The sequence below is a fragment of the Dicentrarchus labrax genome, unplaced genomic scaffold, assembly GCF_905237075.1.
Source record: "Dicentrarchus labrax unplaced genomic scaffold, dlabrax2021, whole genome shotgun sequence".
NCBI classification, from domain to species: Eukaryota; Metazoa; Chordata; class Actinopteri; family Moronidae; genus Dicentrarchus; species Dicentrarchus labrax.
Genome location: NW_026136710.1, coordinates 5,516,184 through 5,537,642, shown reverse-complemented (window position 1 = coordinate 5,537,642; position 21,459 = coordinate 5,516,184).

The following is a 21,459-nucleotide window of genomic DNA, read 5'->3' as shown; positions in this document are numbered from 1 at the left end:
TATCTCCCAAAATGTTGACCTATTCCTTTAATGTTTTACCTAATTCCTTGTGTCTTGGGTCGGCAGTGAGCTGCTGTGCCCCATCAACCAATGTTGTGCTCCAACTTCTGTCTAAAATTCAAGGTCAAAATGCAAGCATGGCCACCCACTTTCTTCCTCTCTTTCTTTTTTGTTTTGCCATTCAGTACCTTTTCCATCTCTCTGCAGTTTGCGTTTTCATTCCCCTCCTCCCCATCCGCTTTACTCCTCCTCCACTCTGCCTTCCTCCTACTCCATGTGTGAATGGTGGGTGAGGGGGTTTGGGATGGTGGGAAAGCTGCTTGTAGGAAGTTTTTTCCCCCTTTGTGCTAACGTGTTCACCGGCTGGACAGCACATTCTTTCCACCTCTGTCGGCCTCGCGGGTCAAGCAGAACCATACCTCCTCTCTCTTCTCTCTCTCTCTCTCTCTCTCTCTCTCTCTCTCTCTCTCTCTCTCTCTCTCTCTCTCTCTCCCATGGTTAATACACAGATCTGAGCTGCTGCAGTGGGAGCCTCAGATGTGGTGGTGGTGGTGTTGGGGGTGGTGGGCAGACATTTTCAGTTGAATCACACTTTCCAGCGGTTTCCCCCTCCTGTGTTTTTCAGGTGCTCTCTCTGTGAAAGAGTTAAAAAAAAAAAAAAAAAAAAAAAGGAAAAGGCTTTAAATATAAACATATGTGGCACACCAGTAACGTGAGTGTTTCCATTCCAGACACTTGATTTATGTCTGCCAGCTAAAACACAAGACACAGGATAAAGAGGAGGGGGTGGAAGAGATAGATGTGGTCGGAATGGAAAGACTGAGGATGGAGGAGAAGATGGCAAATGCTCATTAGGTTACAATAAATGCAGGCCTTACAAAAACCTATCTCTTTCCCTTTTTCTGTCACTCACACACACACACACACACACACACATGCGCAAATAGCAACACAAGCTCTCAAATGAGCATACAAATCCTCTCGCAGCTGAGCAGTCATTAAGACGAGATCTGGAGAGTGTTGACCGTCTCCAATGTTAACATCTGGAGTCTGCGCGGCCAGTTTGTTTACTTTATTAAAAGTAGGATATCTCCTGGTCGTTCCCTTAAGCTCACACATGACAGGAGAAACTGCAGAATTGGAGCCATCATAGAGACATGCTGTACAGTATGACTAACGTGAAGTGCTACAGGGGTGAGTCATAGGGTACTTAGGGAGACATTTCCCTCATTGTGGGTTTTAACAGTCCATCACCCCTAGTAATCACCAATATGGACACAAGCACAGACACTGACTAATCCTGATGAGAGGCAATCCAACAGCTGCCGCGTAGAAGAAATCTGAAGAAATCTAGACCCTTAATACTGTGGGAGAGTGGAAAAAACACAGCCTCTTGTTCTGCGGGCCATTCTACATTTCCATGAAATGGTTTAGATTAAGTTTTGGACAGGAAAGGCTGGTCATGAATCTGTGATGTGGCAACACAGTGAGGTCATGACACAACATTTCAGAAAATTGATACATCAACCTGGAAGAGCTTATCATCCCCAGGGAGGTTTGTGAAGAACAAACAGTCAAACACACCTCAGCTGAGAACAAGATGATTAGAGCCGAGGTACAGTGGGTTTACCAGACTTTGGGGAGCCGAGAGGAAGAGCCATAGGGCATGGACGTCCAGAGGGGGGTGAAGATGGTGTGTGTTTGTGGGTTAAAGGGTCAGACATTTGAAATGTAGTGTTGTTCAGATCTCCTGGCTGATATCTGAGGTAATTTAAAACTCTTTTTACACACACAGCTTAAACCTGAGAGACGTATGGAAGAGAAAAAAGGGTGAGCTCATTTGTTTTTGCCTGAGGTCCTGGATGGCGTGGGGTAAGGGATATATGCACTGGTGTAGCCCAGGGTATACGCGGGTTTTTCAGTCAGCATTGCGTATACCCACTTCTAAATCCCAAATTGCCCATTTTTTCCTTAGGATGGTGAAGCCATGACCCAAGCTACTCTGCCTCTAAATGGCTCGTACTCGCTGCCTTTACTGATTAGATTGGTTAACTTTTGGCATGACGACGAATGAGCCAATCGGAGGAAGAGAAGGGCGGGTCATGCCGAGGTAAATATTGCTAAAGACAAATTTACTTTTACAAGTTTACTTTAAATGATTTGCCTTTAGAATTTGTAATGAACCGGTAAGATGAAGCGAGCTATCCAAACAAAAATTCCATTTGACAATTACAAACGTGCTCGCGAATCAACATCAGCCAGCAGCTCAGCTAATGTTAGTGATGCTACACCGGTACAGTTAAGACCAACATCGACGCATCGACGCACATTTAAATAAATGTTCAAAAAATAACTGAAACACCTTGTTTGCCTCATCTATATTTTACATTCATGCAGGCTGCCTGTGTGACCAGTAATACCTACAAACTGCTCCTGATCAAGTCATGTTAATTTTATAATAGTGGCACACTCTGGCCCACAGTATCTGTTCCAAATCAGCTGTTCAAAGACAGTTTACAAAAGAAACTACTGACTTGCCAAGTGAGAGAATAGGTGTCATTCCAGGAATAAGGAATAGTTGTCTCTCACTAGTCTGTGGGCCAGTATTGGTTTAGTAATTTCATAGTTTGGGTAAACTAAATAGAGTAGTCTTACATGTCACTGTTTGTAAAACAGGGCGTTTTTCTGGGCTGCATTAAAAAAGGGCAAAAATTGAGAGTATACCCACTTCTCCAGGGACCACTACACCACTGGGTATATGCTGTCAAGTAAAACGGGGATGGCTGAGGGTAAAGAAAGGAGGGGGTGAATGACAAGCCTTTACTGAAATCAGCAGGTAATGAGAAAGCACTGAAAAAGAGTGAAAAAGCACTCTGCCTTTTATCTCATACACGAGAAGGTGTGCATGCTGTTTCTCTCCACATTCTCTCATGCTTTCAGTTCTTAAGAATCTAGACTCAGACATAAACCCACTCAAACAAACACACACTTCGCCATTTGCTGTAATAACACATACGAGTTGAATGACACGCATCCAACTGCTGACCCAAACTGTTTAAAGTTACACAAGTGACCTGTGATTGTAGGATGATGAGAAAACTAAAACAGTAGTTCTCCTTTAAGAGTAGGTATACAACGCTTTTGTTTATTTTCAAAAGAAATCAAATCCAACTGAAAAGGCTTAACAAAAGTGGTCCTTGAAAGGCCTAAAACATTGGTTCAGATGTCTGAGAGCTGAGAGGTCCCACAGGTTTGCGGGGGAGTAGGTATAGAAAAGAAAAACAAAAATCGGTGAAACACAGGAGATGGGTAATTTTATAAAACTTTGGCTGCCTACAGGATTCTGTTCCCTCCACACATTTGTTGATTGATAATTGCTGCCATCTGTAGTTCTATGGCTAAGAGGACACTAAACAGAGGTGTTTGAGGAATATGTATCCAAAAAATTGCTACAAAGAGAATTAAAATGATCATTTCACCACTATTGTACTCAGCTTCCATTTACAGCAAACCAATTTTTAACTTAGTTGAATCTTTTTGACAGCACCTTTGAAGCACATGCACACTGTCCACTTGATGAATGCACAACACTATCTGTTATACACCAATAACAGTGTACAGTTGACATAAAGTAAAAGTGGCAGGGGTTTAATGATGGACTGAAATTAATTCACATACTGCCTGCCAAATTTAATACAGTTCTGTTAGGAAAGCCCCTTGCGCCCTTTTCTCTGGCGTCCATATAAAGGGATACTGATTAAACTATTGCTCAAGCTTGATCCTGATATCCTTTACAATCAAGGTTCCAATGTCAACATTTCCCTGCATTTCTAAAGTCCTGGAAAGAAGACACAATTAACCTATGATCTCTCCACTAATGGTCTATTTGAACTGTTGCAATCTGGCTGCAGGTCTTTCCATAGCATGATACTACAATTTCAATTGTGGTTAACAAATAATTCCTTGTCCTACAGTCCACTTTTTATTCATTTTTGATCCCACACTATTTAGTACAACTATAACAGTCTTTGAAATCACATACTAAATCCCACTGTAATCTCAATTTTTTTGGATTCTTCTGTATGAGTGAATTAAGTATTTCTCAAAACATTCCCTTTAGAAAACTCCAGGGTCACCTTGGTGTATTACATGGTACAGCTAAGTTTACATGCTTGCTTTATTTCCCTCTTGCCGAAACCCTCTGTACTGCTGTCGATCTAGACTGTTATGCTGATGACACCCAATTCTACACAGTTTATTATGAGCAATGGCTACTAGAAAATAGTATCCCATCCGAGAATACTGTTGTTTTACATCCTTATAGGTATCCTCAATCTAAATCAGTCCCTGATGTGACGCTTGTAATGAAAACCACGAGGCTTGGCCTGGGTTCGTGTACCAGGATAAAAAACCAATCATCTAGAGTGTCTACAGCGTTCCTGCAGTTTGTGGTTACTGACTGTTGATACTGACTCCATCTGTAGGAGGTTTTCTAGACAATGGCAGTGTAGGGAGAACAGGAAACATGCTTCTTTAGGACCACTGTTGTCTGAATTAGATGAATTAGATGATTAAAGGGAAAGTTTAATTATCCCACTGGAAAAAAACAGCTATTTCGGGCAGAGTCTGAGTCAACCAATTAGCCTACTTTTAGCTTATTACTATCCATGCTCTGCTTCAGAATCCTCTATAATGTATTTTAAAGCACTTTTTGTTTATCAATGCTGATCCAAAGATCCCCTTTCTTCAAGAGGTTCTTTGAAGCTGCCTATGTGTCAATTTAAGCCTAATCTTAAAATTCAAAAACTGTCCTAGAGTAATTTTGCTTACTATCATAATGACAAAATGATGGCAGAAAAATATATAGCCTGATCCCTTTCAACTGTAGCTACAGTTTTAATCAAATTGATATCTGTGGATTACATTTAAGGGCTACCAAAGACAAAAACTATAAAATGTCTAACTACCCAGTTTTCAAAAATCCTCTGTGATTCAGGAGTTCTGTTTTTGGTCCAAGCAGCGATGATGGACCTTCACACCCAGTATCTCTTCTGCCAAACCTGATTGCATCATATCACGAGTCTTAGCAGACCCCCCCTCTTCTGGTACAGAATCTGGGCATTACTCAACCTTCAGCAACAAGCAGTCTGCACATTTTCTCCTTCCATCAACAAGAAATGCAGTTTTTACAACTCACAATTCCCCCAAATGAATGGAGGAGTGGAAAATAGCAGGAAATAGCAGAAAGGCGGAGGTGTGGATTGTGTTGTTTGATTGAAAACAGCTTGTTGGTCTTCATTACCATGTTGTTTTGAGAAAAGATGAAGGCAAGGCTGACTTAAGGCTGCAGCTGGGAATTATTTTGTTCCACAGCCTATGCTGATATTCTGAAAGATGATTTATAAACTCACAGCTGTGTGTATAACTTGCTCACCACTGGACATGTTTCTTTTTGGATGGACAGAGTGCTGTCATGTTCAAGATATTATTTGTTTAATCACTGAAAAAGGGCAATTACAAAAAGAAACTCATGTGCTGTGCATAAATAATACAAAATGTATTAGTCAGTTTTCATCAACAACTTGCACATCTACAAGTTAAAGCCAAGCAACATGAAGAACCTTGCCCATGTCTAGCATGATACAACTGTGTAAACCCTCTACAGAAGCCAAGCTCTGACAAAAGTGTTTTAAAGCCTGCAACACTGACAAAGAGTAATAAATCAACAGGAATAAAATCCAATAACATGGAAAAATATGAGACAATCTGAAAATCTCAAGCAGAAAATATAGAAAAAAGCATGATCCCATATGTTTTACTGCCAAATCAAACAATGTTCTTTGGGCACAAAAACTACAAAGTGGCAACACTCTTCTTCTAAAGCAAAGATATTGTTAGCTGATGTTTGCTGATTATTTAGTTGTCGCATTAAGGCCAGATTGTATTTAATTTAACTCATCAATTCTGGCAACTTGAGGTAACTCATGCTAGTAATGGTTTCCTTGGGGAATCCTTCAACATAGGAATGGAATTTATCACCCTGTGAGTCAGACCTTTTTTCCACTTTTCCAGACTAGAAGGATAACCCCATGGGGGTGGAGGCCTTGTTCTGACTGTTGGCTGGGGGTGGGAGATTTCTAGTTCACCACAACACCCCTGCCTTTAAACTACTTCAGCCTTTCCTTTACACCCCCCGCCTAACCCCTCCCAGGAGAGACTCATGACCAAGTGGGGTAGATGATGGTCATGGAAAAAACGGCAGCATCAAAACTGGAGTGCACCTCCGCTGCCACAGGAACATTGCAGACACATTTGTCATTTGTCAGTTAAGCAGTGATCTCATGCAATGGTACCCCAAACAAGACAGGAAGGAGGAGGAGAAAGAAGAAGAAGAGGAAGAGGAGGAGGAGGAGGAGGAGGAGGAGGAGGAGGAGGGAGCAGGAGAGAGTGACAGACAGATGGGCTGGTTATGTGGCATGGCAGTGTCTGTGGCTCTGGTGGTAATCCCAACTCAGCAGAGTTCAGGATCATGGTTCTGGAGAGCACCGCTCTGCTGCGGTCCACTGTGCTCCACAGGCCCTGCTGGAGACAACAACATTACAGGCTCCTGTGGCCGGATTAGTGAGTCACGCTACACTCAGTTTTAGAGAGAATGCACCTCCATCATCTCCTGAACTTACAGTACATGTGGGCTCTGGAGACTACTGTATATCCAACATGCTCCCCCTCCCTCCTTTCTCTTTCTCCTCTCTTTTTCTGACCTTCCATTTCGTGTTCTCTCACGTCATACATTTGGACTCCCTTCTACAACTTTGCCCCCCTCTCATTTTTAGTTAACTTTCTCTCCTTCCTCCCTACTGTAAACGCTCTCTTCTCCTTCCATGTCAGTCATGAAAATGGAGCATAAAACCAGACAATAGCAGGGTAAAGAATGAGAAATAATGGGTGGTTTCGACTGGACCGAAGATAATTTGATTATGAGTCTGTGTTTCAAGTGATTTGCATCAAGGGAGAGTGGAAGTTGATCATAAAATCCTAAATGAGAGATTAGGATTTCGTTTGCCAGAGCGTGTTGCAGTATTGGAACAAACATCTGGCAAACAGCTTTCCTCACATCCCTTCAACCACTCTCCATTTCCTTATATTTCCTTCTTCCAACAATTCACATCTCTACAGTTCTGCATGAATGTGTAAGTTGAGATATTGTTTAACTATGCCTACACTACACTTTGGGAAACTCCCTTTTTATTCGCCTTTTTCTCAGATTTGTACGATCCAATAAATGTACTCATTAAATACAGCATGAGAACTGCATAAATCAGGAAGTCTGATTAAGATGATCTTTCTCTTCTTTAGCAGTTTTATAATGGTCATAAAAGGCTCCAGTTCTCATGATTTGACAGGCAGTCACTTACATGATCTCAGATCACCAGCTGAAATACACAATAAGTAAAGTGTCCCCCCCTAGTGGTGAGAATGAGAAACAAAATCATGACAGCGCCAAATCCTTCGCTCTCTATCACACAATTTCCAGAAGCAAAACATGTGAACAGACAACAAGCAAAATGCTTGAGCTTCGACGAACAACAACATATATATAAGATAGAGCAATAAATCCAGTGGTGTCACCCTTTGGTTACAGGCAACTTGTAACTTGAGTGTAAATCTTAAAAACTGCACCAGCTTGGAAATAAATTAGAATTTTAAAACTCCCTATAGTATTTCCTTGAGGAAGAACATAGTGTGCTTCTTCTTTTTTTCAACAAAACCAGCCTTTGGCTTCGAGTTACTCTGCAAAGGCAATGGTTTCTGATTCATTAGGGCTCTTGCAGAAAATAATGTGTTTACACAAATTGGTTATACATCTCATCTTTGTCTATGTTCCTCAGATAAACAGACTTTTTCCTCTCCTCTCTTTCGTTCTTCCCCCTTTTTCTCCATACTGCTGATGTGTCACCAGCCCCCCTATTCTTCTGCAGCTCCCCCCTTCACATACACACACACAAACACACACACACACACACACACACACACACACACACGCTCTAGCGGTTCCAGATGTGTGCAGGGATGATGTCATGGCAGACCGGAGGCATTGGACTCTGGTCCTTCTCTTTTTCTCCAGAAAACATTCATCGCAGACGAGGGAGCACGAGGCGGAAGATTGAAGCGTTGATAACTTCCCAGACAACATTGTGAGTTTACAATGTTTGAAGCAGAGCTATCTCCCTCTGATTAGTCGAGTAGGTAGGTTTTTCTGAGTCACAGCCTGTTTGTCTTTGAACTCCCACCACCATTATCCAGCATTTGACCCTACAGCCCCTGGAAAAAAGTGTCCACATCTGTATTTTTTGCGCATATCACACCCCTGAACTACCAATGGTACCTTAACATCCTAAAACATGTGTACATCAGTCCTGAGCAGATGTGGCTTTGTTCAAAAGGGGGCTGAGTACCAATGACAGATAGAGTATAAGAGGAGGAGGAGTCGGAGAGTGTTGTGGTGGTTGCTAGACAACTGCAGCGTAAATAAATTGCAAGAGAAAAAAAAAGGGCCATGTAAACCCTGGTCCTCAGTGTGAGGCCTGTCTGAGATCTCTGGGGGATCGTGAAAATGGGGATGACTAGTGAGGGATAACATGAGCTGTCCCTAACCTTGTTACACACCCCAGCTGGACCGGAATTTGGGCCTCAGACACCAGCTGGAAGGAAGAAATCCACCAACCACCTTGTCACAGTCTTGTAAACTCCAGTGAAGAAAAAGAAGACTTCAAGTCCTGTGTGACAACTCAGACAGGACATCAGAGCAAATTCTTTTCACTTATGTGTCACTTGTTGCACACTCTGAATTGATATTTTTATCTTTACAGTTAATTATTCATTTTTCAATATACTTTCTTTCTTAGTTACATTTGGTATTTTAATATTTTTGTATCTCAGATGTCATTGTTGAAGAAGATTCCGCACTAAATCTAAGCAATCTTTGTCAGTATGCATATTAGATAGGCTAATGATTTATTTTAAAGCTGCACTGATCAATGTATTAACAGTGGATCAAATGAGATTTGGGGAAGGGCTTATTCGTACTGATGGAGTCACTGAGAATGATCACCCAAACTTGCAGTTCACTTCAGCTTTAGGGAACATTTTCAGCTTGTTGTTTTGGTTTTTATGGCCAGCAGCTTTACTGTGCAACAGGCATCTGTTTTCAGAATAGTCAATGTTAAAAAAAAAAGCTCTTTCAGAAAAGCTCTGAAAACCAACTTTGCCCTACCTACCCAGCACCTAACCGCAACTATAGCTTCTGGCATCTAGCTGCTGAAAAGAATCCCCATAGGAGTTGGTGGAGAGCAAAACAAAAGAAAAAAGAGGAGTGAATACTGGATTATTGACTATCTGACATATCTGTTGGATAGATACTGTTTTTTAACACATTCGCCATATCACCTTAAAAGTCCAGTGTGTAGACTTAGTGGCACCTAACGGTTTAGTTGCAGATTGCATCTACCTCATTTCACCCTCCACTTCCAAGCGCAAATAAGGTGTGTTAGCTTGTTTCTGCTGCCCCCAGGTGGCTAAAAAGTTTAATTTTTTAAGTGTGTATCCCACAGTGTAATGCACATTGATGTGGAGGAGTTACTCACAGCTGCAAGACATTAAAAACCAATTGTGGTGGTGAGACAGTTTCAGGAACACCTCTGAAAACAAAACAAAAAAAACTATTAAATCTGTGGAAAAACATGTTGCTTTCCCTTAGTGAAGTTTAATAATCTGTGTCTCAGTTTGATTTGAATGTGTTAGTGCACATATTGCACATGTCCTGTAAAGTATGTGGATTTCTTTGTATTCTAACTGAAAAACAGTATACTATGTCAATTAATATATAGTACAAATTCAAATAAAACACCTTTTAGGGTGGCCATTTTCATCCAACAGGCACAGGTAACTGGGAATGTACCTATGTTCCTAAATTCCCCCCTTAGGAACCCCCTAAGTCCTTAACTATAACCCTAACCCTAGAACTGGGGAACAAAGGACCCTGGAATCATAGTACCTTAGTCATGTTCCCATTATGTGCTATATAATTCTTGGGACTGTAGGACCCTGAGAACATAGAAATGACCGCAGTATCTTGTACTGGTACTGTGCATGATGACTCACTTGTATGGGACACTTAATGGAACAAAGAAGTCATTAACATCATTAGTTCCACCTGTGCCTCTCCCTCCACACCCCTTGAGTGTTTAATCACTTTAGTCTTAACAACAGCGTAGCATACCCATCTTCAAATTTCTAAGGAAAATTGAATTCTCTATCCCTTTCTGTGTTTACAGTGCAATGTAGCATTGGCACATGACTCTTTTCTGTATTAGCCCAATGTGTTTTAAACAGCAGAGTAGATCAGTTTAGCAGCTAATCTCTGACTTTAATCAGATTACTTCACTTTAGCCATTAAGCTTAGGTTCCTAGCCCACCCACATACAGTCTTGGTTTGTATCTGAAACTCTCCTCTTTTTCTATAAAAAGATTGTGTGAGGACACAAAACTCAAAGCAAATGATCCAACCGGCTCACAGACAATTGCTTTTGATTCTCTGTTGTGATTAAAATTAAATCCAAATCTTGGCATTATTCCTGTTTAAATCCAAATCCCTTCTCGGTTTTTGTCTGCTGGGTGGTTTCGCTACAAAGGCAGTGTGACAGATCTCCCAGCTGAAGCTAATCTGTCCTGATCTGTGTGGCACCTATGGGTGCTCTGTTATTCTCATAATCAAATTATGTTTTGGTATTCAATTGATTTAAGATGTAATCTCTGAATCCCTCTGACACGATGGCTGCTGTGTCGTCCAAAGTTTCCGAGATGAAACTCTGTCACACCTGGCTTTAGTTTCCTGTCATAGTGAATAGTGAATTCAAGCACCAGCCAGAATCTTTGCCTTTGAAGTTCAAACCTCATGGAGTCAGGCTGAGAAAATCACTACTACACTAGCGATTGCATCAACCATGAGCTGGAGAACCACTGAGACACTTTCACCATTCTTTCTTTAAGCAAACACAATCATGGAAAGCTTCGTATAAGTGATAGATTATTGAGGGGCCGTTTGAAATCTTTCCAAGCATTCTCAAGTAGCCAGTCTTGGTCCATTTAATAACACTTGCCTGTATTTTTAAAAGGAAGAAAAAAAACTATTTGTAAAATAAGAAGCCAGCCATTTTGGTCCCACGGTTTCCAGACATGGGCCAATATCAATAGTTCACATATTAACTTTTTCCAATAGCCAGGGACCTGGCAGAATATTTTTTGTACTTCACTAAAATGCCATTTATTCACATTTCTCTCTTTTCAGTTACAGTGTTGTTGAATTTCAACTTGAATCACATTCACCTCACATTGTAATTATAGTGTTACAATGGCAGCCTTTGTGAATGTTACACTCCTATTCTGGTTAGTTTTTAACTTTTTGTAGCCCCCTTTAAGTGTCAGACATCATACACCCATGCTTTAAGGTAATATTGAATCTTTTCACAGACCCAGAAAAATATCATACTTCTCTATATTCTTCACGTGAAATTCACATTTGTCTCCATAGTGTTTATAGAAAAAAATACAACAACAGAGTTCTACACCTGCAATAAAATGTAATTTCTGGTCGAGTTAAAGCTACCTATAGTGGATTTTTTTCCTTTGTAGCGCTATGAGGCAGGTCCCATTTTGTTTGTATCTCGTGCACATACACTAGGACATTTGTGCAGATTCACAAGCACATGGCAAACGTGATACACATTCCTGCCGATGGTTTTATATGATGCCACTGATTGAAAGTTAGTGGTGGCGACATGTAAAAAGAAACATAGCAATGTGCCAGCAAAAGGCGAAGACGAAGAACACCGCTAGCTAATTAACATAGATGTAAACAATACTTGTTCCAAAATATCCACAAAAATGGCTATCCAAAAGTTTTATGAGGAATGAAATGCATTCAACATGTCTGTCAGACCTCGAGCCTACAAACAAAGGGGTTTTGGTGAGAAACAGTGAATATAAATATAACATAACTTGTGTTGGCAAGAATAGTCCACAAACTCCCATGAACAAAGGCAATGTTTTTCTTTTTTTGTACCACTATTTTGAACTCCAATAATAGAAAGGGAATGAATGTTTATGAATAATCAGGAATCATGAAGATATGGTTATCACCATTTAAACGTAGCTAGCTCTTCTCATGTCATCTCTGTGATTCCTGTTACAAAATAACCTGTTTGCATGCATATGTCCCATATTTGAGGTGCTACAGCTACCAGACAACACTGCAAGACTCAATAGGAGATAAAAGAAAAGGAAGCATAGCGGGGAATTAGACACAGGGATACTGCTGGCTGATGAGGTGGAAGAAAAGGTGGATGTTTGTTGTAACCCACTGATGAAATAGTTCTTAAGGCTGGGACAGGAGATAAATGCGTTCATGTTTCCTGCTCTATTGAGGAATGCTGCTAAATCTTGACTACATCTGACATTTCTGACACAGAAGACTGCTCAGCCAGAGACATTGCACTCAGTGATTCTGGAAGAAACAAAAACATGAATCAGTTTTTCTAGGTCAGTAAAGAAGAGGAAACATGTAATCCTCGAGACGCATCCCAGATGGAAAGATGTGCTTGTTTTGGATTTTGTCTTAATGTGATTTGTCAAAGAAGAAATATGGATCAAGCCTGCGAAAGTTCACCTGCAAGAGTGAGGAAGATTCCTTTTATGTTTTGATATCCAAAAATAAAGGACTGGGGATGTTTAACTGTCATATTATCAGGTTTTGTTGTAGTATAAAGTTGTGTGTCATCGGCATAAGTGAAAAGTATAGAATCTCTAGATATTATCTATAGATAATTATTTAACTAACAAGGAGGGGAATTTTAATATATTACTAATTTTTCAGTCAAAAGCATTACTAAAGATGGGTTGTATAAATATTTTCACAGGATTTCTGTGGCATTTTAACTTGTAGCAGGAAAAGCACAGGTGCAATTAATAAACAGCTGTAATAAACCCACTGTGTCCTACCTGACCAGAACCATATGGTAGACTGACAAAGTTAGTAGCTGGTGATATAATGGAGAATTTAGCAACTAAGTCTTCACAAGTGGAGACCAACTTAGAGCTAAAAGAAGACTGAATATTGGATTTATTGGACATTTAAATAAGCAACTGTTAGTACAAGTTTGCCATGACCTTTTTTTCACAATTTGACAATATGTCAATTTCTTTACTTGTAGCTGTAGCTGAATTAGTAAACATTATAATAAACACATAATTAAGCCTGTGATTTACTTATTTTCTTCTACTGTACCTACAGTACACGTATGTACCAGTATGAACCAGGAAGTATTTTATTGGTACCTGATTTGTACAACCCAACTATTTTTCAACCTCATTATTCAACTTTAAGTCAAACAGTCCCCAGTTCTTGACAAACGTGGTGTTGTGGACATTTAAAAGGAATGTTTCAAGTTCTCAGAGAGAATGGGGAAGCGCCAAAGGGGGTGTTAGATAAGGATATCATTTAGACACATCCTAAATCACACATCCAACCTTTCCTCTCGTTGACTCTCAAAGGACAGTGACTGATAAAAAAAGAAGTAATCCCTCATTTAAATGCGTGTACTTATTTGCTTTCAGCCCGATTTTCATTAGTGGAGCCTTGGGAATCTGTTCTGTGATTGGTAATCAGTTCAGAAATGAGACAAACCCCGCGGTAAGAGTCATCTCATGAATTAACGGGAGAAGAAATGAGATCTGCTGTCCTGCAGGCACCATGGGATTCCATTGGTGACAGGGCCTCTTAATTAAATCGTGTTTTGGGTCATCCAGGGTGGAGGCCATCACTCAGTAGTAGACAGAGTCTCCCTCAGAAGCTGGACCGACATCTAGGTTTAGTGTATGATTCATAACAGCAAGCCTGAGTCATCTCTAAAAGCACCTATTTGGTCATGTTGATTTCTTTGGTATTTTGTTACACCAATATAATTTCCCATAGGACTCCTGAATATAGGACATTGTCCACCCAACAGGCTTGTTAACTATTTCCTAGGGAGGATAAAATAATATAAATGGACCAACATCAAGCAAAAATAACATCAGAAAGTTGATGAATGTGGATAATGCCAATTAAAAGTCATTGTCCTGAACACCTGTAGAATCTAATGCAACCCAGTGAAACTTATAATTCTAAACTTTTATTTCAGTTTGTGGTTTATATGAAGTATTTGATGCAGGAGAAAACATTCATGGAGGAAAAGAGAAGAGTTTTGTATACAAGCCTCATCATCATTAGGGTTTTGCTTGTCTGTGTGTATCCATGTCCTTGGTTTTGAAGGGTTGGGGAGGATCTATGGACTTAATTACTCTGGGTTCGTTGCTGGCTCCATACAAGCGTGGTTGGACCATCTTTGGTTGTGAGATGAGTTCGCTGTGGTACGGCTGCCTGGAGTCAGAGGTGGTCAAATGGTCTGGATGCTTGCCACAGCTGCAGTCACACCGGGGAGAAAAAGACCTTATGAAATTGTCCAAAGATTACAAAGAGCGGCTGGAGCAACAGACGTTCCTTTGTCCTGCGGTGAAGGCATTCCTTACACTCATATGCTGTGGTATTCGCTGTGAATACGCTCTAATGTTTGTTTCCAAATGTCATTTTCCATAGCGGTGTGTGTGCTTGCATGTGTGTGTGATTTATTGTGAGATCTAAAAGAGGATGATGACACTGAGAGAGCTCCATACGAACCGTCCGTCTGGTAAAAATGTCACACTGGAATCTGACCGTGTGGCTCGGAGCCACTGTTGAAACCAAATTACATCTCAAGGTGAAGAGGTCAGCGGAAGAATTTCATTGTTGGTCTTTTTTACAGGGTGGGGGGTTCTTTAATGGTGACAACTAGCTAGCAAATATGAAGGTTCATGTTACCGACCCCAGGAAATCAGCATTTCTGAAATCCATTTAAAAACCAGAGCAAAAATGGCATATGGGCGTATTTTGTCTCACAAAGTCCCGGTCTCCTTTTGTTTCCTTTAATAAACGTGATACTTTCTATAGCTCCCAAAGAACAAGATTCTGTTAATAAAGTGCATTCAGATCATTCTGAGAAATACTTTAAATCTGAACAGCAGTGATGAACTTGCCACTCTGGTAGGGAGCTTTTCCTAGCTCAAGTTTTCCCCACTTAGTGGCAGCATATTTTCCACTATTGCGCCAAAGAATAAATGGGATCCATCATGGTTTTGCTGAGGCCTGGAGAGAACAAAAAAAAGAGAGAGAGAAGAGAGAGAAAAGGGAAAGTGAGAGCTCACAGAGCATGAGAGATTTTCTGGTAGATTGTGAGGTGTTTTATGGTCTCTGACCGACGGTTCTACGCCCTCGTCTCTAATTAGCAGCAGTTAATTAAAGAGCAGAGATGAGTGGCTAGCAGCAGTCGGGCTTTGTGTGGGGAAAGTGAAAAGTATCTGCTGACACGCCTCCAGGCTCAGTGTAAACATGCAGCACACATCCATGGTGCCTTAACCCCCTGCTGTTACAGCTCCACGAAAGTTACGACTGCTGAAATGGATACGTGCCGTGAATCAATTCAAGAGCACATTCAAACCAACCGAGAGCTCCTTTTTTTTCTCCTGAACCAAATCTGAATAATATTTGTTGACAATATTGAGGACTTATTGCCAGATGGCAGTCCAACAAGGTCACAGTATTGTTGTTGTGAGTAGATTGTACAGTCCTGAGTTGTCAGTTGGGACCATAATGGGCAGAATATTATAGAAAACTGAAGCCACAGTCCAAGTATTATCTCAGCTCAGCTCGGGACTCGGCCTGCTGACAGCATATCTATTCCAGATGGAGGAACCAGCTTCCCTCTGACCTCTTTTCGCACATTTTTCTTGGTTTTCAGAGACCTTTGTTAGAAAATGTCTGTGCTTTCAATTCTGGAAACGTCAATGTGGATGCCACTGTGTTCGTCTCTAATATTAAAGCAGGGCCTATTAATGGCATGTCTGTCTGTGTCTGTGACGTAAAACTTACTATGCGTCCAGGCAGTCTGAGGTGGCCATGTGATTGCTTCTTTTGTTGAGTGGTGGCTTGTGTCTTCTTTTCCCACATACTTTGGCTCTGAAAATATTCACCGAAGTTGAAGATCTTCCAGTGAAGATGACGAAGCTGCAACGGGCCAGCAGCTGAGTGCTGTTCAGTGTTGAAAGATGTTTACTCATTCCAGGCTTGAATTGACGTTGCCATCACAAAGACTGTGAATAACAACCTTCCTCATTCTGCACACCTGTACTGTATCTATCCTGTAACTGTAGAAGAACTAGAACAGAGGTCCATGAGGCCCTCGGGGTCTTCTGGCTAGCACTAGCACTACTTAAAGGAAATGAATAGAATGGAATCATATTAATCATCATCAATAATAGTGTTTGATCCTACATAGTGACAGCTCCTGCAAGCAACTGCAGTAAGTTGAAGTAAATTGTGGTATAAAATGCCTACAAACATTGAAAAAGTCAGGGATGCTGCGAAAACTAAACCTTAAATTCAGAACAAAAACAAAAAACAAGTTGTATACGCACCATACCGCTGTTCTACCATTACCCACACACACATACAGGCCATGAGGTGACAACCTTGATGCGTTTCACAGACAGACGGCAGCCCCCACCGGCCCTTGTGTGACGGGGCAGACTAGGCTGATCTCCAGAGGTGTGCTTTCCCCATCAGGCTGCCTGCTCTCACACCAGGCCAGACAGGAACATAGCAGTAATGGAACAGACTGAAACCAGCAGGTAAAACACACTGCGGTGAAACTATTACAACCTGAAAACAGGCTGCTGAATTATGCCCCAAGTTTTTCTGATTTGCTGAAAAAGTTGAACAACGGAACAGTAGCATACACATCACTTCAGACTGTTTGCTAAAGACTGTGTTGATTCATTATTTGTGGACAGTTTAAAGATGCAACCTGAAGCAAATTCAACCTTGGAGTCTAAAATACATAAATTCTCATGATTTCTCTCTATTTACTCTTCAAGGCATTGTTGGTTGTGGAAGACTGCCTGGTCCAGCCAAGATCCTTCCACTCTGGGCTTAAGAATCTTAAATCTTTCAAATCATCAGGCCTAAGTCAGAGTGAAGAGTCAAATCCCATTTGAATTTTGTGGACAAAACAAAATCACGAAGAAACAGAGAGAATACAAGACTACAGTCATGCTTACGGCTCTCTGAGGCTATACTTAGGCACAGTGGTACTTTGAGCTGAATGCATGCTAACATGCTCACATTGTCAATGCTAACAATAAATCTTCAGTGCCACATGAATGTCTGCAGATTTAATGGAAATCCTTGGTTTATTTCACTCAGAATGATAACCATGAAACGGGTTTGGGTCCGATCTGTGGACCTTCGCTGTGTGTCATCCCCTCGCTCTCTCCCTCTTTCCTGCCACTCTACAGCAATTCACTATGGAACAAAGGGAATAAAAGCCCCCAAAAATGAAAAAAGAAAAGAACATGTGGTAGGATTCATCCTCTGGGCACCATGAATGTCTGTACAGAACGAATCAACAGACAGACCGACATTTCCATCCCTAGGGCCTAATGTGGCTAAAGGACATCCACCAATGAATCCATTGTTTGAGAATGGACAGTGTTTGTAGGAAAACTACCGCTTCTCTGTTTCTCCAGGATGATATTTTTGTTTTGGGTTTTTTTTTTTTTTACATATTGAGGGACAGCTGTCAGTACTGTCGAGCTGCTTATACACCGTGCGCCGTACCGTAGGTGGAAAGAGACGTGAGTTCAGTGTACTCCTCCCTCCCACTGTCTGCAGGTTGTTTAAACTCTACAGTGCAACAGACCTTTTAACTTGCACTCACCACACTGCTATGAGAGTTCTGTTGCACACAGTCAAATACCTGAACCTCTTTAATAAAGAAGTACACTGTGTCGAGACATCAAAACTGTCATTTGCAATGCGCGGCCACAACCTTAGAACAAAAGGCAAAAGATCACGAGTTTGGTTTATACCTGCCTCAGGTAACAAATCATTTTTTTAATGAACATCTTGAACGTGTCTCTACAGGTGTAGTAATACTTAGAAGACCTACAAAGGTGTGAATGATCTGCCAGCGACTGAATGAGACTTACTCATAAGTCTGCAGAGATTGTTCTTTGACATATTTGGGCCTAAAGACAAATGGAAGATTAGTCTGAGGCAGGTTTAATCAATCCTCACAGTGAGGTTGTAAGCAGTGTCCTCTTTCAGAGAAGGAGTTTATTGCTGTGGGTTGACCTGTTCCTCTTCACACAGAACAGATGATGTAGATACCAAACCACTCAACGTGTGGGACTAAGAGGAGTTGTCTGACAGTCAATAAGTTTATTTTATGTCTGCTTGTTACACTTTTGTATTTTCCAACCCTCTTACTGCTCTCCGCTTGTCTGATTCATCTCTGTGGTGTCTATTTTAGCGCTCTGATGCCTTAAATTATGACACATCAACATTAAAAAAATATCTTCATAAAGTTTAAATATTCATTTTACCCTTGCTATTTTTAACAGCCAGAAACTACAGATGGAAATTGGCCATTCTAGGCTCACTCTAGCAAATAATTCAAATTGATGAGTAGAGTGTCTTTGCCAAATAAACCAATTAAGAAAGCAAAGTGAAAATAACTCTGAATCCTGGTGAAAAGGGAAATTCACTCCCCCCCAGGATTCTCTGAGGCAATTCATTTTCTTTAGCCATTTCGAGCCACAGCACTGTGCAGCTTGTTGGGTCCCAGGGAGCAAAGGCCAATTAGGCTGTTTGAAAGCGTGTTGGAGGAGGTGAGTACTGCATCTGCTACACAGCATGCGCCTGCATATTTCTGTGGGGCAACTGGGACTGATCACAGCTGCAGCTCGGTGGGCCACAATCAATTGGCAATCCAAATCTGTCTGTGGGCCAGATCAATACATGACTGCTGTGGTGTCTGATGGTCAAATGCAATCTAAAAACAGCAGAGCAGTTAGTAAGAATAATGACAATATGTATGAGAAACACGCCTCGAAGGAGACCTTTATTGAGTCTACGAGACTAAAATAAATGCAGACAGAATCCAAACACAGACGTAAAAGTGTTTTCTGAGGTGCTGTTTGCATAATTCAACAATCACTTCTGGTAGTTTTTTCATGTCAGTCCCTGAAAGCACTGCGTTGTCTGTGAAAAATAGTGCAATAAAAAAAAAAAGAAGTGAAGAAAAGCACTCTTGGAACCTCTTTTGAGGTTACCAAAGTTAGAACTTTTGATGGAACAGGACTACCATCTGATGGCTAACAGGAGGAACTGCATCCAAGTTTCATTGCATCCAAGTTTGTCTGCAGTTCATCACCTGTTTCAACCACACAGTACATCCAGGTTTACAGTCAAAAGCGATCCCTTCAAAATAAATCCCTGAGCTACATTTCATGACACTTGTTTGTTTTTGTTTACCAAGCCTTACATAACCTTTATGTCCCATTGCAGTATGATACAATTGTTTGATAGTGACATACACCCTGAATGTTTTCAGCTCTCCACAGTACATAGCAGAATATAGAGATTATTTAATATTTCCTTTTTAATAACAAAATTCAAGACCTGCTAATGGCTGCTAAATAAACATTTGGTGAGCTACAGACAGCTGTGAATTTAAAAACAGAAAACAGGTTTGTGCATTACTTATTTTGACTATAGGTTCATGTAAACATCAGGGTTTCATCCTTTCACCGCACAAATGAAAGATGCATCACGACTTATATAACAAGGAAATACATTAAATGCAATTCTTACCAAGTATGTATGGATACTACAAGAACTGACATAATTTATCAATTAATAGTTGTTTAAACCAACTATAAGGACTTTCTCACTAGTTATTAAACTAAATCTAATACAGATGCCTTCATATGACTTACATAAGAAAACAAAACCATATATAGTTATTCTTAATTCCTGCTGCCAGGTCAGAGTCCCCTTCAAATCAATGAGGTACTGGAAACTTTCATCCACAGGGGTCACCAAAATCAGCACAAAGTTGACGTTCCTTGTTGCATTAACAGCAATTTAATAATCAACTATTATGGTTATCTACTCATTATTCGAGTTGCTAAATTAATAAAAAACTGTCAAATAGTTTCTGGCTCCAGCTTTGCAAATGTGAAGATTTGCTGTTTTTTCTGTTTTATATTATTTTATTATTGTTGAGTTTTGGGGGGAAAAAAGGCATTTGAAGACATGACCTTATTTATTCCATAGACTAAACAAGTAATACATTCATTGAAAGAAACTGACAGATTAACCAATAATGAAAATAACCTTTAGTTCCAACACATGTGCTAGACAGAAAGAGTAGGGACATTAAAAGTAATCTTCATTTAATTAGCTCACTAATCTTTATCGTCAGACTTCATCAGTCTTTAAGCATCCACAGTGTGGCCTCATAAACACAGAATTAATAACTGTGGATAATTATCCTTGCAGTCGATTACTGATATTGTGGGATCGTAGCTCTTGATTGCATCCAAATCCCCATGAGAAGGAAAGCAAAGACACGAATGACACATCATGAACTTTCCAGGCATATTTAATTGGCACAGTAAACACAATACAAAGTATTCAGTGCTCCAAAACACAAGCATGGGCTACCAAATGGAACAGAAACGAAAAAGTGCAAAAACACACCATTTGGTAGACCTTACCAAGGAAAATAAGTCTTACTTCGCAAAGCAGATAAAGTAATGGTAAGACTCTCAATAGTTAAAATAGATGTTTTTCCTTTTTAAACTTTATTTATATATTCATATATATTCTCTCTAATTCCAACGTGCCATTTCCACTGTACAGGCAGGTTACTCTGGGGGCGTCGACTAAAAGGTTTGTGGTGGTCTCATTGTAGAGAACTGGCAGGCAGAAGACTACTGTAAAGCTACTGCTGCCCTTAAAGCGGTGATGTGTGCCTCATCAGATTTATCGTCTATTGTCGAAAACAGTTAGAACGAACGGAAAAGTGGCTTGTTTGATATCTTGACATATCGAGCGATGGGTGGTGAAAAGCAAACATGATACTTTCAAGAGTCCGAATGGTCAATATGTTCATCAGTCCTCCATTTATTGAGTGTTCATAATATGCTGCATCAGATGAATATTTAAGAATGGCTTCATCCAAAATAATTGTTACTCATATTTGCAGTTAAGGGATTTTAGTCCCATTCAGGCAGAATAAGCTACAACATAGAATTCCAGCTTAAAAAAAAAAAAAAAAAGAAGAAAGTTGAATCTCAACATCATCAAATATAAAAACAAAAATGTTAAAATCATGTACATTATGTGCCGTTGAGCAGGGGGTGGGGTGGGGAATCAGTGGACATCATTTCTGATTATAAAAACTCTCAAATTTGTCATCAAAA